This window comes from Castor canadensis, chromosome 12 (genome assembly GCF_047511655.1).
Source record: "Castor canadensis chromosome 12, mCasCan1.hap1v2, whole genome shotgun sequence".
Lineage (NCBI taxonomy): Eukaryota > Metazoa > Chordata > Mammalia > Rodentia > Castoridae > Castor > Castor canadensis.
Genome location: NC_133397.1, coordinates 89,100,109 through 89,122,883, shown reverse-complemented (window position 1 = coordinate 89,122,883; position 22,775 = coordinate 89,100,109). Strand labels below are relative to the sequence as shown.

The following is a 22,775-nucleotide window of genomic DNA, read 5'->3' as shown; positions in this document are numbered from 1 at the left end:
CTAAACACAAAGTTCAGAGGCTCTTCTCAGTCTCTATTGCCCTTAATCTGCCTTCACTAAGTCACTCTTTGGCCCTCCCTTTCCACGCTAGCCTGCAGGACTCTGATCATAGTGCAAATACCAAGTTACAAAGGACTCTGAGACCAGATAGCAGTGGTCATGGTAACTTAACTTAGGACTCAGTTATACTAGTCACAGAGACTGCATCACTCAGGACTCTATAATAACAGTCACAGTTACTACATTTCTTCTACATTGCCACTATGTGGCTGGCGCTGTGCCAAATATTTACATATTCTGTTTTTAATTTAATCTTCCGGATAATTCAAGGAAGGAACCAATGTTTTCCTATTTTTAAAGAGAGGAAACTGAAGCTTGGGGCACACAGCTGAACTAATATTTAAACCCCAATCTTTATGACTTCAGAACCCAGGCTTTGAGCCAGCAGACAAGGGCACCCTATGCCCCACGGCCGGGCAAAGGAGCATTCTTGCTTGTCTCTCTTGACTCTTCTTCTCCCTCACCAATTCTTTCTCTAGTTTTCACACCACCTGCCTTCCCCGAAATGTAGAAAGCATTTTTTAATTTTTATTTTTTAGTACCGTTTTTTATTAATGGTGCCTGGGATCCCTAACTCAGCACACCTCTCCCTTCCCCTCATACCCAGCCAAGTTTCAGATCTCACTGATTCTCAACCACAGGAGTATCTTCCTCAAATGTTTCTTCTTACTGCCCTCTGCAACATTCTGTTTGGACTCTCCTCTTCTGTTACCAAGACCACATCAGTGACCTCTCTTCTCTCTTCCTGTATATTCTCTGCACACTTGCCTCAGTTTCCCCAGCATATTCATTCTATGGAATACCAAAGACAAAAATGAGTGGGAAATCCCCAATTTAAATAAAGGTATCTCCCAAGTTGAACAAACATAAGGTATCCTGGTGCTCAAGAAATATTGAAAATAAGGCAAAAAAATAAATATCCAAATATGTTTTTAAAAGTCAGTCTGAGGATTATTTTTTCCCATAAAAGAATGACTTTATATAATAATTGGGCCCAGATATTTTAAAACTTTTCACTATCCTGAGCAACTTCCTTTAACTTCTCTTTTTGAAAGGCTTGCTGGAGATGAATTTTTCTCATGTTTGATTAAACAAAAAATGTTTTTATTTCACCCTAATTTTTAAAAGATATTTTCTTTGGATATAGGATTATAATTTAACTTTTTTTTCTGTTTTAACATTTTTAAGTGGTCTGTTATTTCTTGGCTTGTGATTGTTTCTGACAATATAATAGTTATTCTTATCAATCTTCTGCTGTTACTTTGCTCTCCTCTGGTTTAAATTTTCTCTGTGTCACTGGTTTTCAACAATTTGACTCTGCTATGTCTCTTAAAAAATCTAATCTGTTTGTGATTGTTATGATTCTTGAAACAGTGGGTTTATTTTTTTTTCATCAAATTTTGGAAATTTTCCCATGATTTTCTCTTCAAAATTTTCTGTTCCTTAATCTTTTTTTAAATTTCTTCCGGAATTTTACTTGTATGTGTGTTAGGCTGTTTTATTTTATTTTTTATGATTTTATCAGCAGATAGTACTTGTGCAAGGGGATATATTGTGACATTTACATATGTGCTAACAATAAATCTGACCTAGATTCACCCCATCTGTGGTTCTCCCTCCAACCCCACTTCCCTCATCTTAGAACAATTTCAATAGGCTTCATTCTTCTGTTTTCATATATGGATACAGAGCACATCTACCATAAACACCCTCATTCCCCCTTTCCTTGTGTCCACCCACCTCCCAGTGGTTCCTAACCCCAGAAAAGATCTCTTTTTCCCTCCTGCCCTTCATTTTTTAAAACTGTGTATTGATAATCCAAGTGGGTTCTCCTTAGTACTTCAGACCTGTATACCTCATGCTTTAATCAAATTAACTCCCCATTACTTACTCATTCTCTATCACCATACTCCCCTAATATTCAACAACTTACAGTACAGTGCATAATATTATATTCATATAAAGGCAGGTTGTTTCGATATTTTTCAACCTCTAACATTTTCTTTGCCTTTCCCGCCTCTTGTAGACTGCTTTATTTTAGTCTTTGAGCCTTTCCCCACACTGTACAGTCTCTTAAGCCTCTATTAAACTGCCTTCAAGTCCATTGATATTTTCTTCTTCTATGTAGTTTTAACTTCTATTAATCCCACGCATGACCTTTTCATTGCAGATACTGTATTTTTGTTATAAAATTTTCATTTGCTTTTTTTTGTTTATTTCCACTTTAGCATTAGATGTCCTATGTTATCCTTCACAGTGGTTATCATTTCTTTAAACCTTTGCTATAATTAAAATAAGTGTTTAAAATCTTTACCTTCTAATTTCATCATCCATGTCATATCTGCATCTATTTCTGTTTATTGACTTTTCTATTGATTTTTGGCTCATATTTTCCTGCTTTTTTGAATATCTAGTGATTTTAATTACATGTTGGGTATTTTAGATTCTATGTTATTGTGTGTTTGGATTTTGTTATTTTCCTTGAATTTTGAATCTTAGTATAATAAAAGTAGATTGCTTGAATCAAGTTGCTTTATAATAAACCTTTGTAAGCTTCATGTGTGTGAGTCTACAGCTGTCTCTACTGAGAGTACATTAGCTTTACTGCTTATGAGTGGCCCTTCTAAAGTCTCCCCTGAATACTCACGATATCGATAATGTCTCTCCACCCCAGCTGATTAGACCCTGAATCTCTCTTACCTGTCTTTAGGCTCTATTTTCAACTCAAATCTCCCTTGCAGTTATTCTTAACTTGAAACTAGAATTTAGTCTATCATCTTGGAATCTCATCCTGTGATGTGCAGCTTAATATTTGTTTACACCTCCAAAAGAACCCCTATGGAGAGTTCCAGCACTTCTTTGAATAGCTCCTTTTCTCCAGTATCCTTTCCCACAAATACAAGCCACCTCCATAATCTCAAACTCATATTGCTCTCTTATCAGCAGTGTTCGTGTTCCATGTCCTTCACCGCAGTTCAGAAAGTGGCACCCCTGCAAAAAGCTGGGGTAATGTAGACATTTCCCTTTCTTTCTTTCTTTCTTTCTACTTTCTTTCCTTTCTTTCTTCCTTTCTTCCTTCTTTCCTTCCTTCCTTCCTTTCTTCTTTCTTTTTTTTGAGATATACAGTATCTGTTTTCCAAAATCTGGAAAATTTTTGTTTATTATCTAATTTTCTAATTGTCTGTAGTAACAAATCTAATCTAATATCATGTGCTCTATCATAGGTGCTGAAGGATCAGTTTTGATTATGGCAGTCTCTAAATTACTTAATAATCACTATTATTTACAAAATAAAGCCAAAATTCCTTCTCCTGGAAATTTGAATCATTTACTAGCTATGTAACCTTAGACTAGTTATTTAATCTCACTAAGCTTTGGTTCTCTAATCTGTAAAATAATATATAACAATACTCATTTCTTTCGTGCTTGAAGAATAAATTAAATAATCAAAGTACCTAGCACAGTGTGAGTCATGGTGTGATGCTTAACCATCAAAGGAATTTATGTACCTAGCCCATTTCTCCAACTAGACAGCAATTTCCTCAAGAATAGACTTACAACTTCTCCATCTATCTGCCTTTCCCATACCCTCAGCTATAAATATAGTTCATTGTTTAAAAATGTCATTCTTATAAACAGACAACCAAGGTTTGTTTATTCCTGTCACAAATACATACAGAGTGCATGTAAAGTGTTTAATTCCATGCAATGCAGCAAGAACATTACTGGAAACAAATGAAGACATGGCCTCTGCCCTAGTAATGCTGACAGTGTAGTGTGGGAAACAGACAGCAATTAAATATTTATAATAGTAAACAAACAAACCTGTTGTCGTATGTGCCACCAAAGGCACATGTATTAAAGCTTGGTTACAAGCATATGGTGCTATTGGGAGAATGTAGCACCTTTATGAAGTGGAGAGGGAGTTTGGTCATTGGGAATGTGCTCTCAAAGGAGATTGTTGTACCCTGGTGTCTTCTTTCTTTTGCTTCCCAGCCACTATGAGTTAAGCAGCTTTCTCTACCATGTGCACTCACCAAAATGTGCTGTCTTTCCACAGGCCCAAAAGCAACAGGGACAAGCAACTATAAACTGAAACCATGAGCCAAGTGTTAAACCTTTCTTCCTTGTAAGTTTATTATCTTATGTATTTGTTACAGCAACAGAAAGCTGAGTAACCCAAAACTCAACGGGTAAAATCACTTACTATAATGCACTTTACATAACCAAATTAATAGTTCAGCTACCAACTACTCTACTCAAAATTACTCTTGTTGCCTCCAAAATGAAGTCCCTCTGACAATGATAAGTGCCATTGTAGAGAGGTGTAGGGGCCTACAAAGAATACAATAGGGAAATCCAACCTTGAGTGTGTACTCAAGAGAGGTCTCTCTAAAGAAGATTAATTGATCCATAATTTGTAAGGTGGACTGCCATGAATTGTGTATAGACAGGAGCAAAGAGAATTATACACAAAGGAAGTAAAGCAAAGCACGGTGGTAAACAGGAACTGGCAAATTCAGAGAACTGAGAAAAGACCGCTGTGACTGGAGAACAAAGTAAAGGGTGTGTGCTTCACAACAGAGGTGGAGAGCTCTGGGTCAAGTTAAGAATTTTGATCCTTAGCCTAAGAGCAGTGGGGCATAATTAACAGTGTGAAGAGAGAGGTTATTCTAACAGATTAGAAGTGTGTGAAGATAGGGCTAGTAGAGTGGCTCAAATGGTAGAATGTCTGCCTAGCAAGTGTGAGGCCCTGAGTTCAAGGCCCACTACCACCAAAAAAAGAAAGAGAAAGAAATATGTGAAGATAAATGGAATATATTAGTGTTTCAGCTACTGTTGATGATAATAAAATACCCCAAACCTTACCAGATTAGAGAAACCTTGTTATAATGCCAAATGGTTCTATCTTCTAAAAAGATAAAATTAGGAAGCCATGAGGGTAGGAGGTAGAAGAAGAAAGAAGAGGACTTAGGACTACTTTAGCTGAGAAGAACTAAAAACTGGGGTGACTTCATGGTTAGGGGATGGAATCATCCAGAAGCTTGTTCACTTGCTTGTCTGGTCCTTGGCTGAGATGATACAAAGACTAGAACTGCTAAGTAGGATTCATACATGTGGTCTCCCCATGTGGCTTAGCTTCTCAGGGCTCCCAACATGAGTGCTCCAGCAAGCAAGATGAAGAATCATTGTTTTAATGACCCTGCTCCAAAGACACATGATGCTATTTTAATTGTATTTCTATGGCCAATGCAGTCCCAAGTGCAGCCGGAGTCAAGGGAGTAGAATGCACACCTCACTAATTAATGTGAAATGCATCAAAGGACTTGAGGGCAATGTTTGCAATATCAAAATCAATAATGAAGTTTTTGCCTTAGAGATGGTGGATAAATTAGAGTATTTTAAATTAAGGTGATGGTAGAGGTAGAGAAAGGATACACAAGAAATAAAATTAGCAGGGTTTTCTGATAACATTGATACAAGGGGGAAAGGAGAGGTGGTAAGGATGACTTCTAGGTTCTCAACTTGCACAACAGAATGGATGCCATGCTACTTGATAAGCAATGGAACAGAGGAAAAAGACCAGGGCTTGCTTGTTGGGGAGAGGATAACTTGAGCTAAGTTTTGAAAATGTTTAAATAAGAGGTACTTTAAGATATCAGAGCACAATGTCAAGTAGAGAGATAAACATATGAACTCAAAACTTAGAACTGGAGATATAAAGATGGAAGTTGTTAGATATAAGTGGTAATTCCAGCCCCAGTTGTAGATGAGGTCAGAGAAAGAATATAAAATGAAAAGAAAAGAGAGTAAACATACTTCTTTGTCCAATGCTGGCAGTTCTGTAGTGATGGATAAGTAACCTTCAAGTCCCTGAAAGAACAGTCAAAGAGTTAATATAAAACCAATGGTGGCTCTTACCACAAAGGCCAAGGAAAAAGAAGAGTTAAAGAAAGGAGAGTGGTAAGCAACAAATGCTGGTAAGCATCTAGATGAGAAGTCTGAGAATTCATCACAGGGAGGTGACTGTTTTCTATTGTATGACTGTTTCTGTAAAGTTAATGGGTATGTAATGGAAAGTCAGAAATGGAGGAAGCTTGTCTAAAAGGGAAGCAGAAAAAGAATCAGGTCTTTCATTCTACCATCACCAATGACCCAAGTTGACCAAATCCAAGTGAGCAATTTGTAGGATCACTCCCTTTTCTACTGATTTTACTTAGTGGGCACTTTTACTCACTTTGACTTCACTAAAAAATGCAACTCTGGGTTTACGTTTTATATGTCACTTCAGGAAAATTTCCTCTTTCATTTGGTGAGTGTCTTCCTGCACCCTACTTGTAAGTGTCTCTCGAGTTTCCATCAGAGCACTATATCCACTATCTGCAGCCCAGTTCTCTCCCTCACAGGCTCACTGTCCCCACTCCCAGCACACTTACCTTGGGATATCTCACCTGCCTCATTGATGGCTTCCAGGTGCACATCTCCATCCCAGGTGGTTCTTCTTCTGCCCAAGCCTGCATTTCCAGTTGTTTTGAAAGCCAAATACAGATGAATTTCTTGCTGAAACTAGTAAGTTAGTAGCTCCAATGCTACTCTCTTTGCCATTGCTGTTCTCTATTTTGAGTTCCCTATATCTCAAATTCAGTTGTCATCTTCTTGCTACTTCTCTACTTTCTACACTCCCAACACCTTCCTGTCTTTCCTATGCTCACATCCAGGTCAACTCCCATGTTCTCCTGTATTTCCAGCTGTCTCCACTACAACAGTAACAAACTACACTCAATGTCACACATATGTGGTGCTAAGAGTCACATACCAGCTCCCTCCCAGCAGTTTCTCCAAGTCATCTTCTTAACATGTTACTATGCTATAATGTGGAAGGCTGATTAAAACAGAAAGGGGAAGATGAAGAAAATAGAAAATGACTAATGAACTCCAACTGGTTGCTAACTCTGATCCTTTGGTAATGTTTTCCTGGAGAGCTATGCTCACTAGGATTTGGGAACTCCATCCAGACTCAGTGTTAAGAGTTCCAGGATGAACTGGTGCTATTTGATCTAAGTTAGCAGGTGGTACTGGCATCCCAAATAACAAGTCAAGTGCAATCCTTGGTAAGAGCATTGGACAGAAAATCAACAGCCTGTAGTTTATTCCCAAAGAAAGGGCTGCAATAGCCATGTAAATTCCAAAATTCAAATAAAAAAATGGCTAATGTATATTAGGAAGTGGTACAATCTTTTTATGTTGATAATTTGTGTCCTTTATATAACTACAGTTGGTTTTTAGCATTATTTCTGAGACAAACAGCTATTAAAAAGAATGTGTGACTCAGAGCATTTGAATCTATGCATCAATTAATATGTACCAACACCTCCCCTAGTTGTGACATCACCCCAGGTATTTTGCCTATACATTCAGAAACTCTTATTAGCTGGAAACACTTTTTGTCTGGTGATCATATTTACTTACAAAGCACTAGAGAGCAGAATTTGAAAATCACCGATAATTCTAAGGAAGGAGCTTCCAGTATCATTGAGTGTAGGATGGTTGCTATCTCATACTGACATTATTGAGCCAGTTGTGGTTTTAAAAACATCCCAGAAGGATTTTTAAAGACTTATAGTCAGTATTAATAATACTAATGTACAATTTCTCATCGTACTGGGATTAGATTATTTGCTGTTGCCCACAGAACAATTACTACTCCAGAAAAACACTTGGTGTCCCTAAAAACATATGGTGACTTCTTGGTGACTAATTACCACTAGTAATTAGTCTTATGGAAATAGTTCACATATGAAAATTTTTCAACAGATTTCCCAGAGTTCCTTAAGGAGTATATTTAATACAAATCATCTAGCACATAGTAAGTGCCCAAAAGAGATGCACAGGAAAATAACTATACTTGAAAAAAAAGAAAGAAAAATGCTCTGCCATTTACTAAGGATGGAGTCATCCATTGATCAATTTTTTTTCATCTAAAGAGAAGAATTAAAGAAGAGTTTGATGTCCTGGTTAACATAGTAATAAGAGACAACATTTAGGAACACTTGCTATAAAACAAACATATCGCTAAGTATTTTATAAGCATTGTCTATTTTCTTCACAAGAGTCCTATAAGGTAGGTGTTATAGATGTTTATACAGTGAGGAAAATTAAATACAGAAAGGCCAAGTAATTTGCCTGATGTCATAAAGCTAGTAAAGAATGGGGCTGAGAAATGAAATCAGACAGCTTAGCCCCAGAGTTTGATTTCAACTATTTTACCATATTATCTCAAAACAGTCACATCTATCCAGTGGCCTGCACAAGTGGTCTCAATACAAATATTGAATTCACATACAAATAGATGCATAAAAAGGTCAAGGCTGACACACTGAAGCATATGTTTTGGTAAAAAAGTAAATATAGTTTATGAAAATTGTACACAGTAGTAGGGACTGCCTATAATCTCAGCTACTTGGAAGGTAGAGGCAATGTGTTTGAGACCAGTCTGAGATAAATAGGAAAGACCCAGTGTCAAAAGAAAAAACAAACAAAAGGCTGTGGTGTGGCTTAAGTGGTAGTGTGCTTGCTTAGCATGTGTGAGGCCCTGGGTTCAATCCCTAGTACTGGAAAATCAAATTGTACCCTCTGTAGAGGACTGAGGATGTATATAAAGCAGCCAAGGCCAGAATGGGCACAGAAACAAAAGGATAGTTTACAGGTATGAGGGGCCAGAGTGTTCTGAAATGTTCTAGAAGGTTCTGATGTGTTTTGGTGTGATCATACTGTCATAGAACCCCTGATATGTGAAGAAAGTATTTATTGTTGCAAGCCCAGTACACACAAAGGGATAGCTTCTAAAAAAGTTGCATGGTAGTAAAATTGCTCACTAATTCCATCTTGGTGGAATGGCCAGGTATTCAATTTGAGAGTCTTCAGAGTCAAAGCTACTGACTTGGAAAACTGAAGATCAACTTAAAGTCAAATAATAAAATTTGTCCATACCCAAACTCAAGAACTGAGCTTGTCTGATTCTAATTTAATTTCAGTAGACTCATGGGGTAACCAAACATTCACCCCTCTCTGAAAATGTTAACCCATTAATTTTAAACTTCTGTTGCCCATGAATGTTTCAGAACTTCATGAAAAAACTACTTTTTGTAAGACTAGATGTTGTACTCTCTTTATAAATGTATTTTTCTGATTGTGAAATAATATATACAATATATAAAAAATAAAAATGAATACAAACCATGTGATAATACATGATATATATCAATGTAACACATTGCAGCATATTAATATCCATACACTCTAACATATCATATTTATGTAAATGAAAAATACAAAGAAGAAATGAGATAAAAATCACCCATTAACCTGAAACATGTTAACAAATGTTTCAGAAGAGTTTGTCATGCGATCAGTCCATCTACCCCAGCTCAGCCTCTGATAGAAATCGGGAGTTTGTAACCTTATGGGCTCAGCCTTGAAGAGGACCTAATATGATGTTATTCTTGTCTTTGCAAAGCCCCCTCTTTCCTAACAAGAAGCATCTAGAAATGACCTCTGCCTCCATAGGCAATGAGCCTGCAGAAGGAACTGTCCCTAGGGTATGAGCCTGAACATCAGGCTGAAGTTCTTACAAGACTACTTCTCTCACTGGACCTTCAGCCTAGTGCCCTGCCTGCCACAGGCCCTTCTTTCACAGGAAACCCCATCTTCAACCCACATATCAGGTCATAGAGGCTGAGCCACATCCCACACTGTCTTCCCCTTCTCTAGCATTGGGTCCTGCTGCTCAGGCATCCTTGAAGTACTATACTAGATGTTGACTTGAAGAAGAGAAAGCAGGAACCCAGAAGTTTTGAAGTTTCCCCATCACCTCTGCAGTTCAGATTCTTCATGAATTAAATTATGTGGGGCTTGAACTTGAGTTTGCCCTTTACCCTTTTGGTTCCTTGGATAGTCATTCCATGATATCTCTGTTCCTGCACAACCCTGTGCTCCATCTGAGTCAAGGTATCAATCCTCTTTAGAATTCAATTCTAGCTCCATAGGTAGACATCTGCTATTGATAAAAATACACAGTCAACTTTAATGGCAACTCTGGGTTGGAGGAAAAAAAAGAGAACCGCCTCCTTCTTTCCTTAAACACAAGCCTTAGAACCACAAGCCCCTGATATATTCTACTGATTATATGCACAAGGAAAACCTGCTCGTGTAAGAAGAGAGAGTGCGGGAAAGAAGGAATAAAAGAGGTCAGAATTTCAGGTCAATAGACCCACCCCTTCAGTAAGAGGCCACTTGTAGGTTAGAGCCCATCCAATCTCATCAGTAACAGAAGTCCCTGTCAGGGACACAAGAGGAAGAGGACATAAGGTATCTTCTAACAACTCATCAGGCTTAAGAGTCAAGCCTAGGACCTACCAGGCTATGACTACCCCTTTGGGAGTAGAGACCAGTCACTGATTGGGGGAAGCCCTGCTCCCAGGCTTTGAGGCTGTTCTGTAGAAAAACATCCACTATGCCTCTGTCCCAAGGGACAAAAAGCCACCTATAGTCCTCAGTGGCTCAGCAGTGAGTCAGCATAGGACACAATAAGATTCTGCAACCGAGACCAAAAATTCAAGTTATGCTCAATTACACTATCCAAATAGATCAACAGAAATTGTGAAACAAATCCAAATAACAATATAATAATATCCCAATTCCATCAAAAACTCCCCAATTTAAATTTCCCTCCATTGTTAAAATGTCAAGGAGAAATTCATTTTGAATTAAAAACCAAAGATCCAAATTACTTTATCTTCACTTTTTAAAATTTTGATGCTCAACCAGAGGAACCCTGCATCCCATTAGCATCAGCCTGGTCCATTTCTACAAAAAATTTATTTCATTCATTCCTGTTCTTCATGCATCTTGTTTTCCCCAAATACCACAAGCTTGGAGCGTTATCACTTCACTGATACCCGTGAAAGGAAGAAAATTCAGAGAACTCTCGCCCCACTCACATACAGTTGATTCTCAGATGTTGTTATGCACAGTAGGAGTTATGTTACCTAAAGTTTTCATAAACACTGATAAAGTGAATGCTGAACCACTCTTCCTATGGGAAAAAGGGGATTAGGTTGTTGTGAGTCTCTGGCCACAACATTTTCATCTTCTGATCAATATGTCACCTTGTTTGATATGTATTTCTGCTTTAATAGACCTCATTTGATATATATTGTTGATTTATTGACATTGAACTTGTGGCCAACAATGCTACAACCCAAATGAAGATTATCTAATACATGTTAGATTTTCTTAGAAAGGAACAACACAGCCTCTTGCATTTAGCAACACTAGGCGACATATCAGTGCTACACGTGTGGTATTTTCAACAGTGAAATCACCAAGAAAAAGTACAGAATGCAAATAAAGTCACATTTAATGGACCATTAAAGGACATGTTTACTGCATGAGAACTGAAATTAATGTGATTCAACTCCCTGTATAGCTATCCTTATCTCAACCAGCAAAACCCCTTGTTCCTTCCTATTATTGCTTATACTCTCTCTACAACAAAATTAGAAATAAGGGCAAAATAGTTTCTGCTGGGTATTGAGGGGGTGGGGGGGAGAGGGAGGGGGCAGAGTGGATGGCAAGGGAGGGGGTGGGGGCAGGGGGGAGAAATGACCCAAGCCTTGTATGCACATATGAATAATAATAAAAAAAAGAGAGAGAATGCAAAGTAACTTGCTTGACCTCAGCTGGGAATGTGCATATTGGTCTACTCAAGATGTTTGTCACTCTGAACATGTCCACACATGACTACAGGAGTTCCCTCTATTGATTTGAGATCCTGAATTTTGCATACTTGAAAATGCAGGATCCATAAAGAGGACCAACTGTGTGTTCTCAGAGCCTAGGACCCAATACATTCCAGATCCACATTGTGTTACTATACAAAAATACAGAAAAATAGTCTGCCTGGAGGAAGAGCATAGACAAAGGAAATAAGAAGAAAGGAGAACATTTTTATTAGCCTTAAGATACCAGTGACTCCATGACCCTTGCTCTGTGTTCCTAGCCTCTGAGCTTTACCACATTAGGATGAAATTTGTCCTCCGATGGGTGATGTGGCACAATGATTACCACATCCTGGAGAAAAAAAAGTACCCCTCTGCACCTTACCTCTGCACTCATGGAGCTTTGGCTGAGATCTTTTTTTTTTTATTATTCATATGTGCATACAAGGCTTGGGTCATTTCTCCCCCCTGCCCCCACCCCCTCCCTTGCCACCCACTCTGCCCCCTCCCTCTTCCCCCCCCACCCCCTCAATACCCAGCAGAAACTATTTTGCCCTTATTTCTAATTTTGTTGTAGAGAGAGTATAAGCAATAATAGGAAGGAACAAGGGGTTTTGCTGGTTGAGATAAGGATAGCTATACAGGGCATTGACTCACATTGATTTCCTGTGCGTGGGTGTTACCTTCTAGGTTAATTCTTTTTGATCTAACCTTTTCTCTAGTTCCTGGTCCCCTTTTCCTATTGGCCTCAGTTGCTTTTAAGGTATCTGCTTTAGTTTCTCTGCATTAAGGGCAACAAATGCTAGCTAATTTTTTAGGTGTCTTACCTATCCTCACCCCTTCCTTGTGTGCTCTCACTTTTATCATGTGCTCAAAGTCCAATCCCCTTGTTGTGTTTGCCCTTGATCTAATGTCCACATATGAGGGAGAACATACGATTTTTGGTCTTTTGGGCCAGGCTAACCTCACTCAGAATGATGTTCTCCAATGCCATCCATTTACCAGCAAATGATAACATTTCGTTCTTCTTCATGGCTGCATAAAATTCCATTGTGTATAGATACCACATTTTCTTAATCCATTCGTCAGTTGTGGGGCATCTTGGCTGTTTCCATAACTTGGCTATTGTGAATAGTGCCTCTGGAGTAACCTGTGTCACAGTCTTTTGGGTATATCCCCAAGAGTGGTATTGCTGGATCAAATGGTAGATCAATGTCTAGCTTTTTAAGTAGCCTCCAAATTTTTTTCCAGAGTGGTTGTACTAGTCTACAACCCACCAACAGTGTAAGAGGGTTCCTTTTTCCCCGCATCCTCGCCAACACCTGTTGGTGGTGGTGTTGCTAATGATGGCTATTCTAACAGGGGTGAGGCAGAATCTTAGTGTGGTTTTAATTTGCATTTCCTTTATTGCTAGAGATGGTGAGCATTTTTTCATGTGTTTTTTGGCCATTTGAATTTCTTCTTTTGAGAAAGTTCTGTTTAGTTCACCTGCCCATTTCTTTATTGGTTCATTAGTTTTGGGAGAATCTAGTTTTTTAAGTTCCCTATATATTCTGGTTATCAGTCCTTTGTCTGATATATAGTTGGCAAATATTTTCTCCCACTCTGTGTGTGTTCTCTTCAGTTTAGAGACCATTTCTTTTGATGAACAGAAGCTTTTTAGCTTTATGAGGTCCCATTAATCTGTGGTATCTCTTAGTTGCTGTGCTGCTGGGGTTTCATTGAGAAAGTTCTTACCTATACCTACTAACTCCAGAGTAGTTCCTACTCTTTCCTGTATCAACTTTAGAGTTTGTGGTCTGATATTAAGATTCTTGATCCATTTTGAGTTAATCTTGGTATAGGGTGATATACATGGATCTAGTTTCAGTTTTTTGCAGACTGCTAATCAGTTTTCCCAGCAGTTTTTGTTGAAGAGGCTGCTATTTCTCCATCATATATTTTTAGCTCCTTTGTCAAAGACAAGTTGGTTATAGTTGTGTGGCTTCATATCTGGATCCTCTATTCTGTTCCACTGGTCTTCATGTCTGTTTTTGTGCCAGTACCATGCTGTTTTTATTGTTATTGCTTTGTAATATAGTTTAAAGTCAGGTATTGTGATACCTCCTGCGTTGTTCTTTTGACTGAGTATTGCCTTGGCTATTCATGGCCTCTTGTGTTTCCATATAAATTTAACAGTAGATTTTTCAATCTCTTTAATGAATCTCATTGGAATTTTGATGGGAATTGCATTAAACTTTTATTTTTATCAATCACATAAAGTAAATACTGTGCAGGCAAGTGACAAAAGTAACATCTGAGAGACAAAGGCCTACATGGAGACATAAACCCTCAGTCTTATGTGGGCAGCAACAACTGAGCTCCTAAGCTCCAGCAAATAACTCCTTGAGAACTAATTCTTTAGAGATATCACCTCTAACTTCAGCATGTGAGTCCACATGCTTCAAAAACATACGGTGAGGGAGTGTTCAAATGCCTCAAATGTTGCAGCCTCCCTCACCTCCACTGACCCCACCACAGGGATTAGAACACAAAGACTAGGAATCATGAGTGTGTAAGATGTTCGGCAGAAATCCATCTACTTTTCAACTTTTCATTCTATTTCTCATCTTGGAATAATTGTAGAATCTGTGAGGCATGTGTGCATCAGACATTTTGCTCTGGTATTATTAGCAGCAGGTGGGGGCCGGAGGTTGGTGCTGGTGACATTAGGTAACTGCCCCCATTCTGTTCCTCTTTATAATAGAATGGAAAGACTTGGGGTTCTGGTGACTATGTACAAGCCCTCCAGCTGAGAGGAGCATGCTCTGCTTGGTAGCTGTACCTTAACCTGAACCACTAATTGCATAATTTCTGATAAAAATTGATTTCAGGAACCCAGCCTGTGGGTTCAGCCACTAGAGGTGTTGGTTTTTATCATAGAATAGATAAAGAGAATGGTGGCCTTATCAAATAGTAAGTCAGCTATCTTTTGACATCAAGATGAAAAAATAAAATAAAACTGAACAAGAAACCTAAAGGAAATTCTAAAAGTGCATTGTCTCTAAGAATGCTTGAACCAGACACTAAAGAAGAAATGGTGTTTGTTAAACAAAATAAAACAAAAAAACCTGGTGTTTGCCCTGTAGTCAGAACAGGTATAGTCTTAGAACTTTTGTTTTGTTAATGAAGGAGAACCAGTGGACATTGAAGTTACACAAGAGAGGGATTTTGCTAGGAGAAAAGTGTTTGTTAAAGGACAAAAGGATGGATTCCTATAAAAAAGAAAGAAAGATGTATTGAACATAACTGTTCTAAAGCCAGGAAGAAGTTTTGCTACCCAAGACAAGGAAGAGAGAAAGAATGAAAGAACCAAGAGTAGCTTAGAATGACCACCCAGGAGGGATCCCAGAGCCACAGATGGCAGGAGGTGCTCTCCTAAACTGAGAATGGATTCAACAAACCATGTGTTTGGAAAATCCCTACTTAAAACCACAGTAGGTGACCATTTAGAGAATCTTTTATAGGCCTTCAGATGGGTTTCATGATTACACAGATTGCAAAAATACGACGGCCTTAGCATGTCCTCTGAATATCCCCATATGTTGTGGGCCAAGATCTTCAAGAGAAGATTCCAGAATCTAGAAATTAATCTCCCAGAGGCCAGCAGAGCACTCAGCCCCAGCAAGCTACACAGATGTCCCCCAAACTGTCTCTGAAAGTATGAGCATAACAAAAAACTCCAAGATGACTGATGTGCTTTATTGGTGTTGTTTTGGGAGTGTTGCTGTTGTTTTGGGGTTATTTGTTTGTTTGCAATTCTGGGGATTGAACTCAGGGCCTTGTGCATGCTAGGCAAGGACTCTACTGCTGAGCTATATCCCTAACCCAATATATGTGTTTTGAAACAACATGTATTTTCAAAATAAAAGAGTATCAGCAGAAATTCCTTAGGCTATACTATTTGCTTCTTTAGGTAGAGGAATTCTATGATGCATGTACTCCAAAAATAAAACAAGAACTTTGAATACTTTGGAGTTATTTCATTTGAAATAGTCATACATGAGGAGATATAGAGATACAGATTTATTTTAATAAACGGAAGGACTTCCATTGCTAGTGGAGAAGACACTTTGAGGTGCTGACTTCATCTAACAGTGATTTAAACTCTGTCACTGCATGAAAGAATAGCATAAAGCCCACTTACCACTGAGGTAAGATGCTCCTAACTAAAAAGTGCCCAGTGGCACCAAGATGTAGTACCAGCTAGGTGACCCTGTCATAACACTCCTGTGATTGCTTTAGTGGCCCTAAGATGGCTGATTTACATTGAGGCTTTTTGAGGTCTCTTTTTTTTTTCTTTTTCAGATTCAGTTTTATTTTTTTCTTTAATCTGCCCACAGTTTGAAAATCCTCTTACATCATATTCAGCTTCCTGACCTACCTCGTTAGTCACCTCCAGTGACAGAATCTCCTCTAGAATCTAACAAGATATCTTTCACTGAACTTGAGGCTTTGGCAGGCCCCAGTAGGAACTAAGATGCAAATGAGCACAGTGGCTAAAGAGGGCAGACAAACTGGACAAGCCCCTCACTAGTGCTTACCAGCTGTGTCATCTCAGGCAAGATACTGATTTTCTTTGTCCCTAAAATGCAGGTCCCCTACTATAACTTCACAGGATTATTGTAATGATATATGAAGAAATGTGTGTAAAGTTTTTGGCTCATGATAAAAATAACACAAACAATAACTGCTCCTGTTTATGTAATGGTATTTTTTTTAATCCAGATATGTTGCCAGCCTGCCTTCACCCATTTTGTGCTGCGATAACAAATTCCTGAGAATAGCTAATTTATAAAGACAAGAGGTTTACTTAACTCATTGTTTAGAGGTTTAAGAGCATGGTGCTGGAGAATGCCTGCAGAAGAGGGACTCATGGAAGGTGTTAAGTTCACTAATAACAGTCTATGCTCATGATAAGAATCTAGTCCCAGAAGAAATAGAACTCCCACAAGACAGCATTGAGTCATCTCAGAGACCTAATCACCTCTCTTAAGAGCTCTAAAACCTCAATACTCTTACACAAGAAAACAGCCTTAACATGAGTTCTGGAAGGGACAAACCTCATTCAAACCATAGCACAGCCCTACCTTTCCTGGGAAATAGAAAGTGATCTTGGAACAGACCTTTTTTTCCTTTTCCTTTTCCTTTTTCATGAATAAGGTCATTCGAGTGGCCCCTTAGGTAGTTAATATAAATGAACTAGAACTCATTATCATAAGAGAAGAGGATAATAATTGAACCTTTTGTTCTGATGGGCATAGTAAATGCTATCCATGTGGAGGAAGTAAATGTTTCTGCACAGAAATCTAAGGGTTTCCCAGGGGTTTTTCTTAGGAATTCCAAGTTAGAGAGGCACATTATAGGGCAGCAGGGCAACCTTATACAGAACTCTCTAGTTATAAATGTAGGTTAGTCACCAGGTCCCCAGCACAGTTGTGGTCCATTGGAAAACAATGACCACCTGGGTTGAAAGTGCAGCTGCAATAGGGCACCGAGGCCATGGGCACATTCCAGCAGCATGACCACTGCCAATATGCTAAAAGCGCTCTACCCCTGAGCTGTGCCCCCGCTCCTTGCTCCAGCTCATAATTTATTTTTTAATGGAATGGCTTGTCTTGTGCTATTATCTAAGGACCTAATTTTGACCTAAAGGCAGAAACACATACTTGTTTTGCAGGGTTACCCATGGGCAGTCCATTGAAGACTTACATTGTTCCTCTTACATTCTGTGTTTCCACAGTGACTAGTTTAACACAGAGAGGGCAGGAACTGAAGATGGTATGTTTGGAAGGGACCAGTGTGACCCGACCATAGCAGCTGCTGCTTACTGAGAACTTGCAGGCATCAGGCCTCAAGTTCAGCCTTTTCTGAATGTTAAAAAACAACCCTGAGATTGAGGTATTATTTTACTGTACAGGAAACTGAGGCACAGAGAGGTACAGATCATATAGTGGGATTACCAGGATCAAAAGCACAATAAAGGGCACCCTAACACCTCTCTTACAGTGACACGGTTTGCCTAGTCTTCCTATTTATTGTCCATTTCTCGTCAACCTTTTAGGTGGGAGCCTCTGGCCATAAGGTAGAAGTAGAGGATGGGCCAGTCAGCAATGTTAGCAATAACAAAATTCTATTGTTCTACCCTGTGTGCCTTTTGTTTGTAAGTGACGCCAGTGGTCCTTAGTAGACAGATTTAGACACATTATAGGAATAGATAACAAGTAAACTTCCTGCTGTCTAGAAATTTGCATGTCAAGAAATGTACTGACAGCCTTTGCAGAGGCAGATAAGACATCTCAAAACAAACAAATGCTTAGAGAAGTATAAACAGCAGGTGCCTTGTAGAACAGACTACCTAAGAAATGCTTTTGAAAGCAAAAAGTCAACTTGTTTCTAGAAATGACAGAGGTCCTCAGAATCCTCTAAATCAGCATTTCCTGAGCCTTGTGAGCACAGAACAGTTTAAAAGAACAAAATATCATAACCACATGCTAAAACTGTATGGTAAAGAATAACAGGGCTGGGATGAAATTCAATTGTAGAGTGCTTTCCTTGCATTCACAAAACCCTGGGTTAAATCCCCAGCACTGAAAATAAATAATGAAACAGGAATGAAACATAATCCATGGATTTTCAAATAAAGAAATTTAAAGAAAACAATGGAAAATAAGCACACAGAAATCTGAACATTCATATAAGACAGGATCCACTATACAAAATCCCAGCATTTTCAATTATGGCTTACCATGCTTTAAAGGTAGATTGTCTAAAACTAAGAGAAATACATAAATGAAGTTTAAACTTTTTTATTTTAAATGTACTTCAGAGGAATCATTTCTGTAGCACTGTTAGTTTGTCTCTGGCAAAACTCATAAAAATATTTGAGGACTAGTAGTAACCCAAGGAATTGGTGTTGGTAGGAAGTTGTGCAGAGAAAAATGAAAAGGAATAAAAAAATAAAATCCTCACTTTCCACCATAGAAACATGCAACCTAATCTTTATTCCAATTAACTACAAGAGCCAGTTGAGGTCTTAAATTCTTACAGTCACAGCAAAAATGTTCAGAGATAACCAAGAAGCTGGGGTACCATTGGGAGTTTACTGCAAGAATCGCACCAAGTGGTGAAGTCTAAAGTTTAAAAAAATGAAAATTGGGACTAGAAAGGAAGAAATAAAGAACTGTATTTCTATGTTTAAAAGTAGAACTAATTGATTTTATTAAGTCATTTTGCATTAGAAATGCAAAAGGAGCAATTCTCAAGCAGAGTAGGATGATAGAGAATCACTCCCAGAGATACCAAACAAGGAACATTTGGCAGGAAAGTGGAAAGGCAGGTGAGTTCAGCTTTGGATATATGATTTTGAGGTACTGTCTCAAAAACACAATCTGATAAACTTGTCAGCTAAATTACAAGTCCATTAATTTGGGATTTGCAATCTTATAAATTGCAACTAAAAGTCATAAGGTGGTAATTAATCTTGATTGTCAACTTAGTTGTACTGAGACCTAAGAAATTAATAAAGCACACCCTGAATGTGAATGCACCTTCACATAGGCTGAGGCCCCAGGTGAAATAAAAGAGGAAGAAGGAGAAAGCCAGAACACAGGTATTCTCGCTCTCTTCTCTCTTCCTCTGCTTTCTGTCCACCATGAGGTGAACAGACTCTTCCACATGTTCCTTCTGTCATGAGGTTCTACTTTGACATGGGTCCAGAAACACAGCCATATGACCATGGATTGAACCCTCTAACACTGCGAACCCAAACAATTCCTTTTTCTCTTTGCCTGGATGAATAAGAGAGAGCAGATGACTCAGAGGGACTCAGATTCTAGTTGGAGATGAAGGAGGACATGGAGGAGAGGAACTAAAGTATTAACTAGTTTCAGAATTCTTCCTAAAATTCCAGTCTAAATAAATTCCTTTTTTGATATGCTCAAAGGTCCTGAGTAGTATAGAGACTGGATGATGTTCACCAATTATGTTAAAAAACATTTTCCAGGAGTCTTTGTCTAGGTTTCCAAACAGAATATTGGAAAGTTCAGACATTAGTGAAGGAGTGGTAACATAAGACCCTTGCAGTCAGCCAGGCAGCCAACCAGCCAGCCATCTTCTATCCATCCATCTACCCATCCATTCATCTATTCACTAACATATCCATTCTTCTATCCACCTACTTTCTATCCTTTCATATCTCCATTCATGTACTTATATGTCCGTCTATCCATCCATTCACCCATTTGCTATCCATCTGTCCATTCATCTATCAATCTATCCATCCATCTATCCATCCATCCATCCATCCATTCATCCATCCATCTGCTTATCCATTCTTCAAATCTTATTCAGAGATAGTCACTATTTTAGAGATTGGGGACACACTAATGATCAAAAGAGTCAAAAATTTTCCCCCGTGGATTAAATGAGATACAATAAATAAGATAAAATAGGAAAATGGAAGGAGATGGTGCTTTAGGAAAATTATTAAGGAGTGAAAAAGGCTGAAGTGTGTGTGTGTGTGTGTGTGTGTGTGTGTGTGTGTGTCTGTGTCTGTGTCTGTGTTGCATCTCTGGGCAGGTGATACATTTTACATAGAAGAGCCAGAGAAGAAATTTCTGAGAAGGTGACATTTCAGCAGGACCAACAAATACAAGGAAACACAACATGGAGACAGTTGTGGTATGAGTACTCTAGGCAGGAGGAATATCCAATGCATAGCCTGCATTCCCAATCTTTGGAATATTCAAGATGCAAGGAGGGATCAGTGAGACAAGGGAAGAAAGGGAGGGAGTAAGAAGTAGGAATTGCATCAGAAGCCGAATGAATGCAATGGTGATTGTTGAAGAAATTCACTTATTTAGTTTTTGCTCTCATTAAGATAGGCACCTGTACAGACTTCAGGAGTGTGACCTAAAATCTTAGATGGGTATCAGGAAGATTATACTGGCTGATAGACTGGGGTGCGTGTAAAAATGGCAGCATGGGGAGCTATTGAACAATTGGGGATTGCTATAAGTCATCTGAATGACAGATTGGGACAAGGGTGATAGACATGGGGTCATGATAAATGGCTACATTCTAGATATAATTTGGAAGTAAAGCTGACTGCATCTGTCATTGGATTGGGTTTGGGTATGAGGGAAAGAAAGAAGGAATGGAAGAACCCAAGTTTTCAACCCAAGCATCTAAAAGGATAGAAATGATGTTAACTGAGATAAGCAAGGCTATAAATAGGGGAGATTTAGAAAGAGGCTCCACTGTGAATATATTAGGTTTGAGATGTTTACTAAATATTCATATGGCAAGATTAAGTAGGCTATCTAGAGCTCAAGTGAGAGATCCAAGTTAGAAATTTTATATAAATATATATAAAATATAATAATATTTATAAAAATATAAATATATACTATATATATATATATTTCTGGAGTTTTGGGTATATTAATTTTATTTTAAGTCATGAAAGTAAATGAGATCACCAAGATAAAGAAACTGACATAAATGAACTTGGGGCCCTTGTACATTAAGAAATTGAGTAAAAGGAAAAGAACTAGCAATGGAAACAGAGAAAGAAAGACCAGATAAATGGAAAGAAACCCAGAAGTGTTCAGAGTCTAGAAGCCAAGTAAGAAATACACAGGAAGGAATAACAAACCATGTTAAATCCTGCTAGCAGTTCAAACAGGATGAGGTTTGGGAATAAATAATGATTTATTGACCCATAGCTCACACCCTTTTTATGATGATTATAATAAAGTATACATAACATAAAATTAACCATTTTAGATATGTTACCTGTACAATGGCATCACCTTGTTAAGAAACTTTCACCACCATCCATCTCCAGAACTTTTTCATCATCCCAAACTAAAACTCTGTATCCATTAAACATTAACTTTTCTTCCTCCCCCAAACCCTGGGACAACCACCATCCTCCTGCTTGCTTCTCTGAACTTGACTAGTGGGTGTGCAGTGGAATCATCACTTGTTTTTTGTGATCAGCTTATTTCATTTCAGGTAATGTCTTAGGTTAGGCAGAGCCATGGCAGAGGAGTTTCAAAACCAAGCCTCTCAGCAGGAGTCCAAAGCTTTTCTAAGTCTAAGCGGCTCTGTTACTTAGCCTAGTTTCTTGATTTCACTAGAGAGGGTATATGGACTGAATTGTATCCCTCTAAGTTTCTATGTGGAAGTCCTAACCCCAGTGCTGAATGTGGCTGTATTTAGAAATAAGGTCTTTAGACAGGTAAGAAAGCTTAAATGAGGTTACAGTAGTTAGCCACATTTTCACTTTCCAAGGTTTCAGTTAGTTGTGGTCAACCATGGTCCACAAATATTAAATAAAGAATTCCAGGAAAAAATAATAAATTCTATATTATGTATCATTCAGAGTTGTGTGATGAAATCTCATGCTGTCCCACTCCATCCCACCAAGGACATGAAACATCCTTTTGTTCAGCATATCCAAAAGATATGTTACCTGACCATTAATCACTTAGCTGTAAGATGGACTGCTGTGCTATCACAGGGCTTGAGGTAAGTGCTGTAGTTTGCATCTTAACTGTCCTCCTAAGGCTATGTGTTAAAGTCTTGGTTCCAAGTTTCATGCTATTGGGAGGTGGTAAAACGTTCATTAGGTGAGGCTTAGTGGGAGCTCTTCAGGTCATTAGGGGTGTGCCCTTATGAAGTTTGGAAACCCCATTATCTTCCTTTTCTCTTTACTTTCTAGCCATGAGGTGAGCAGTTTTGCTCTACCATGCACTCTTACCATGATATGCTGGCCCAAAGCAATGGGGGCCAACTGATCATGGACTGAATCCTCTAAAACTATCGACAAAAATTAACTTTCTAGGTTGATTATCTCAGATGTTTGCTATAGTAACAGAAGGCTACACA

General features: G+C 38.5%; 1 protein-coding gene across 1 annotated transcript in view; it reads right to left on the bottom strand.

The window, feature by feature from the left end:
• The window catches only part of Il1rl1 (interleukin 1 receptor like 1), a 55,707-nt gene extending 49,091 nt beyond the window's left edge, over nucleotides 1–6,616 (bottom strand). The window contains exon 1 of the mRNA XM_074050449.1: nucleotides 6,498–6,616. The gene's annotated coding sequence lies outside the window, so the exon portion shown is untranslated. The remainder of the gene's footprint in view (nucleotides 1–6,497) is intronic.
• Between the last annotated feature and the right edge of the window lie 16,159 nt (nucleotides 6,617–22,775).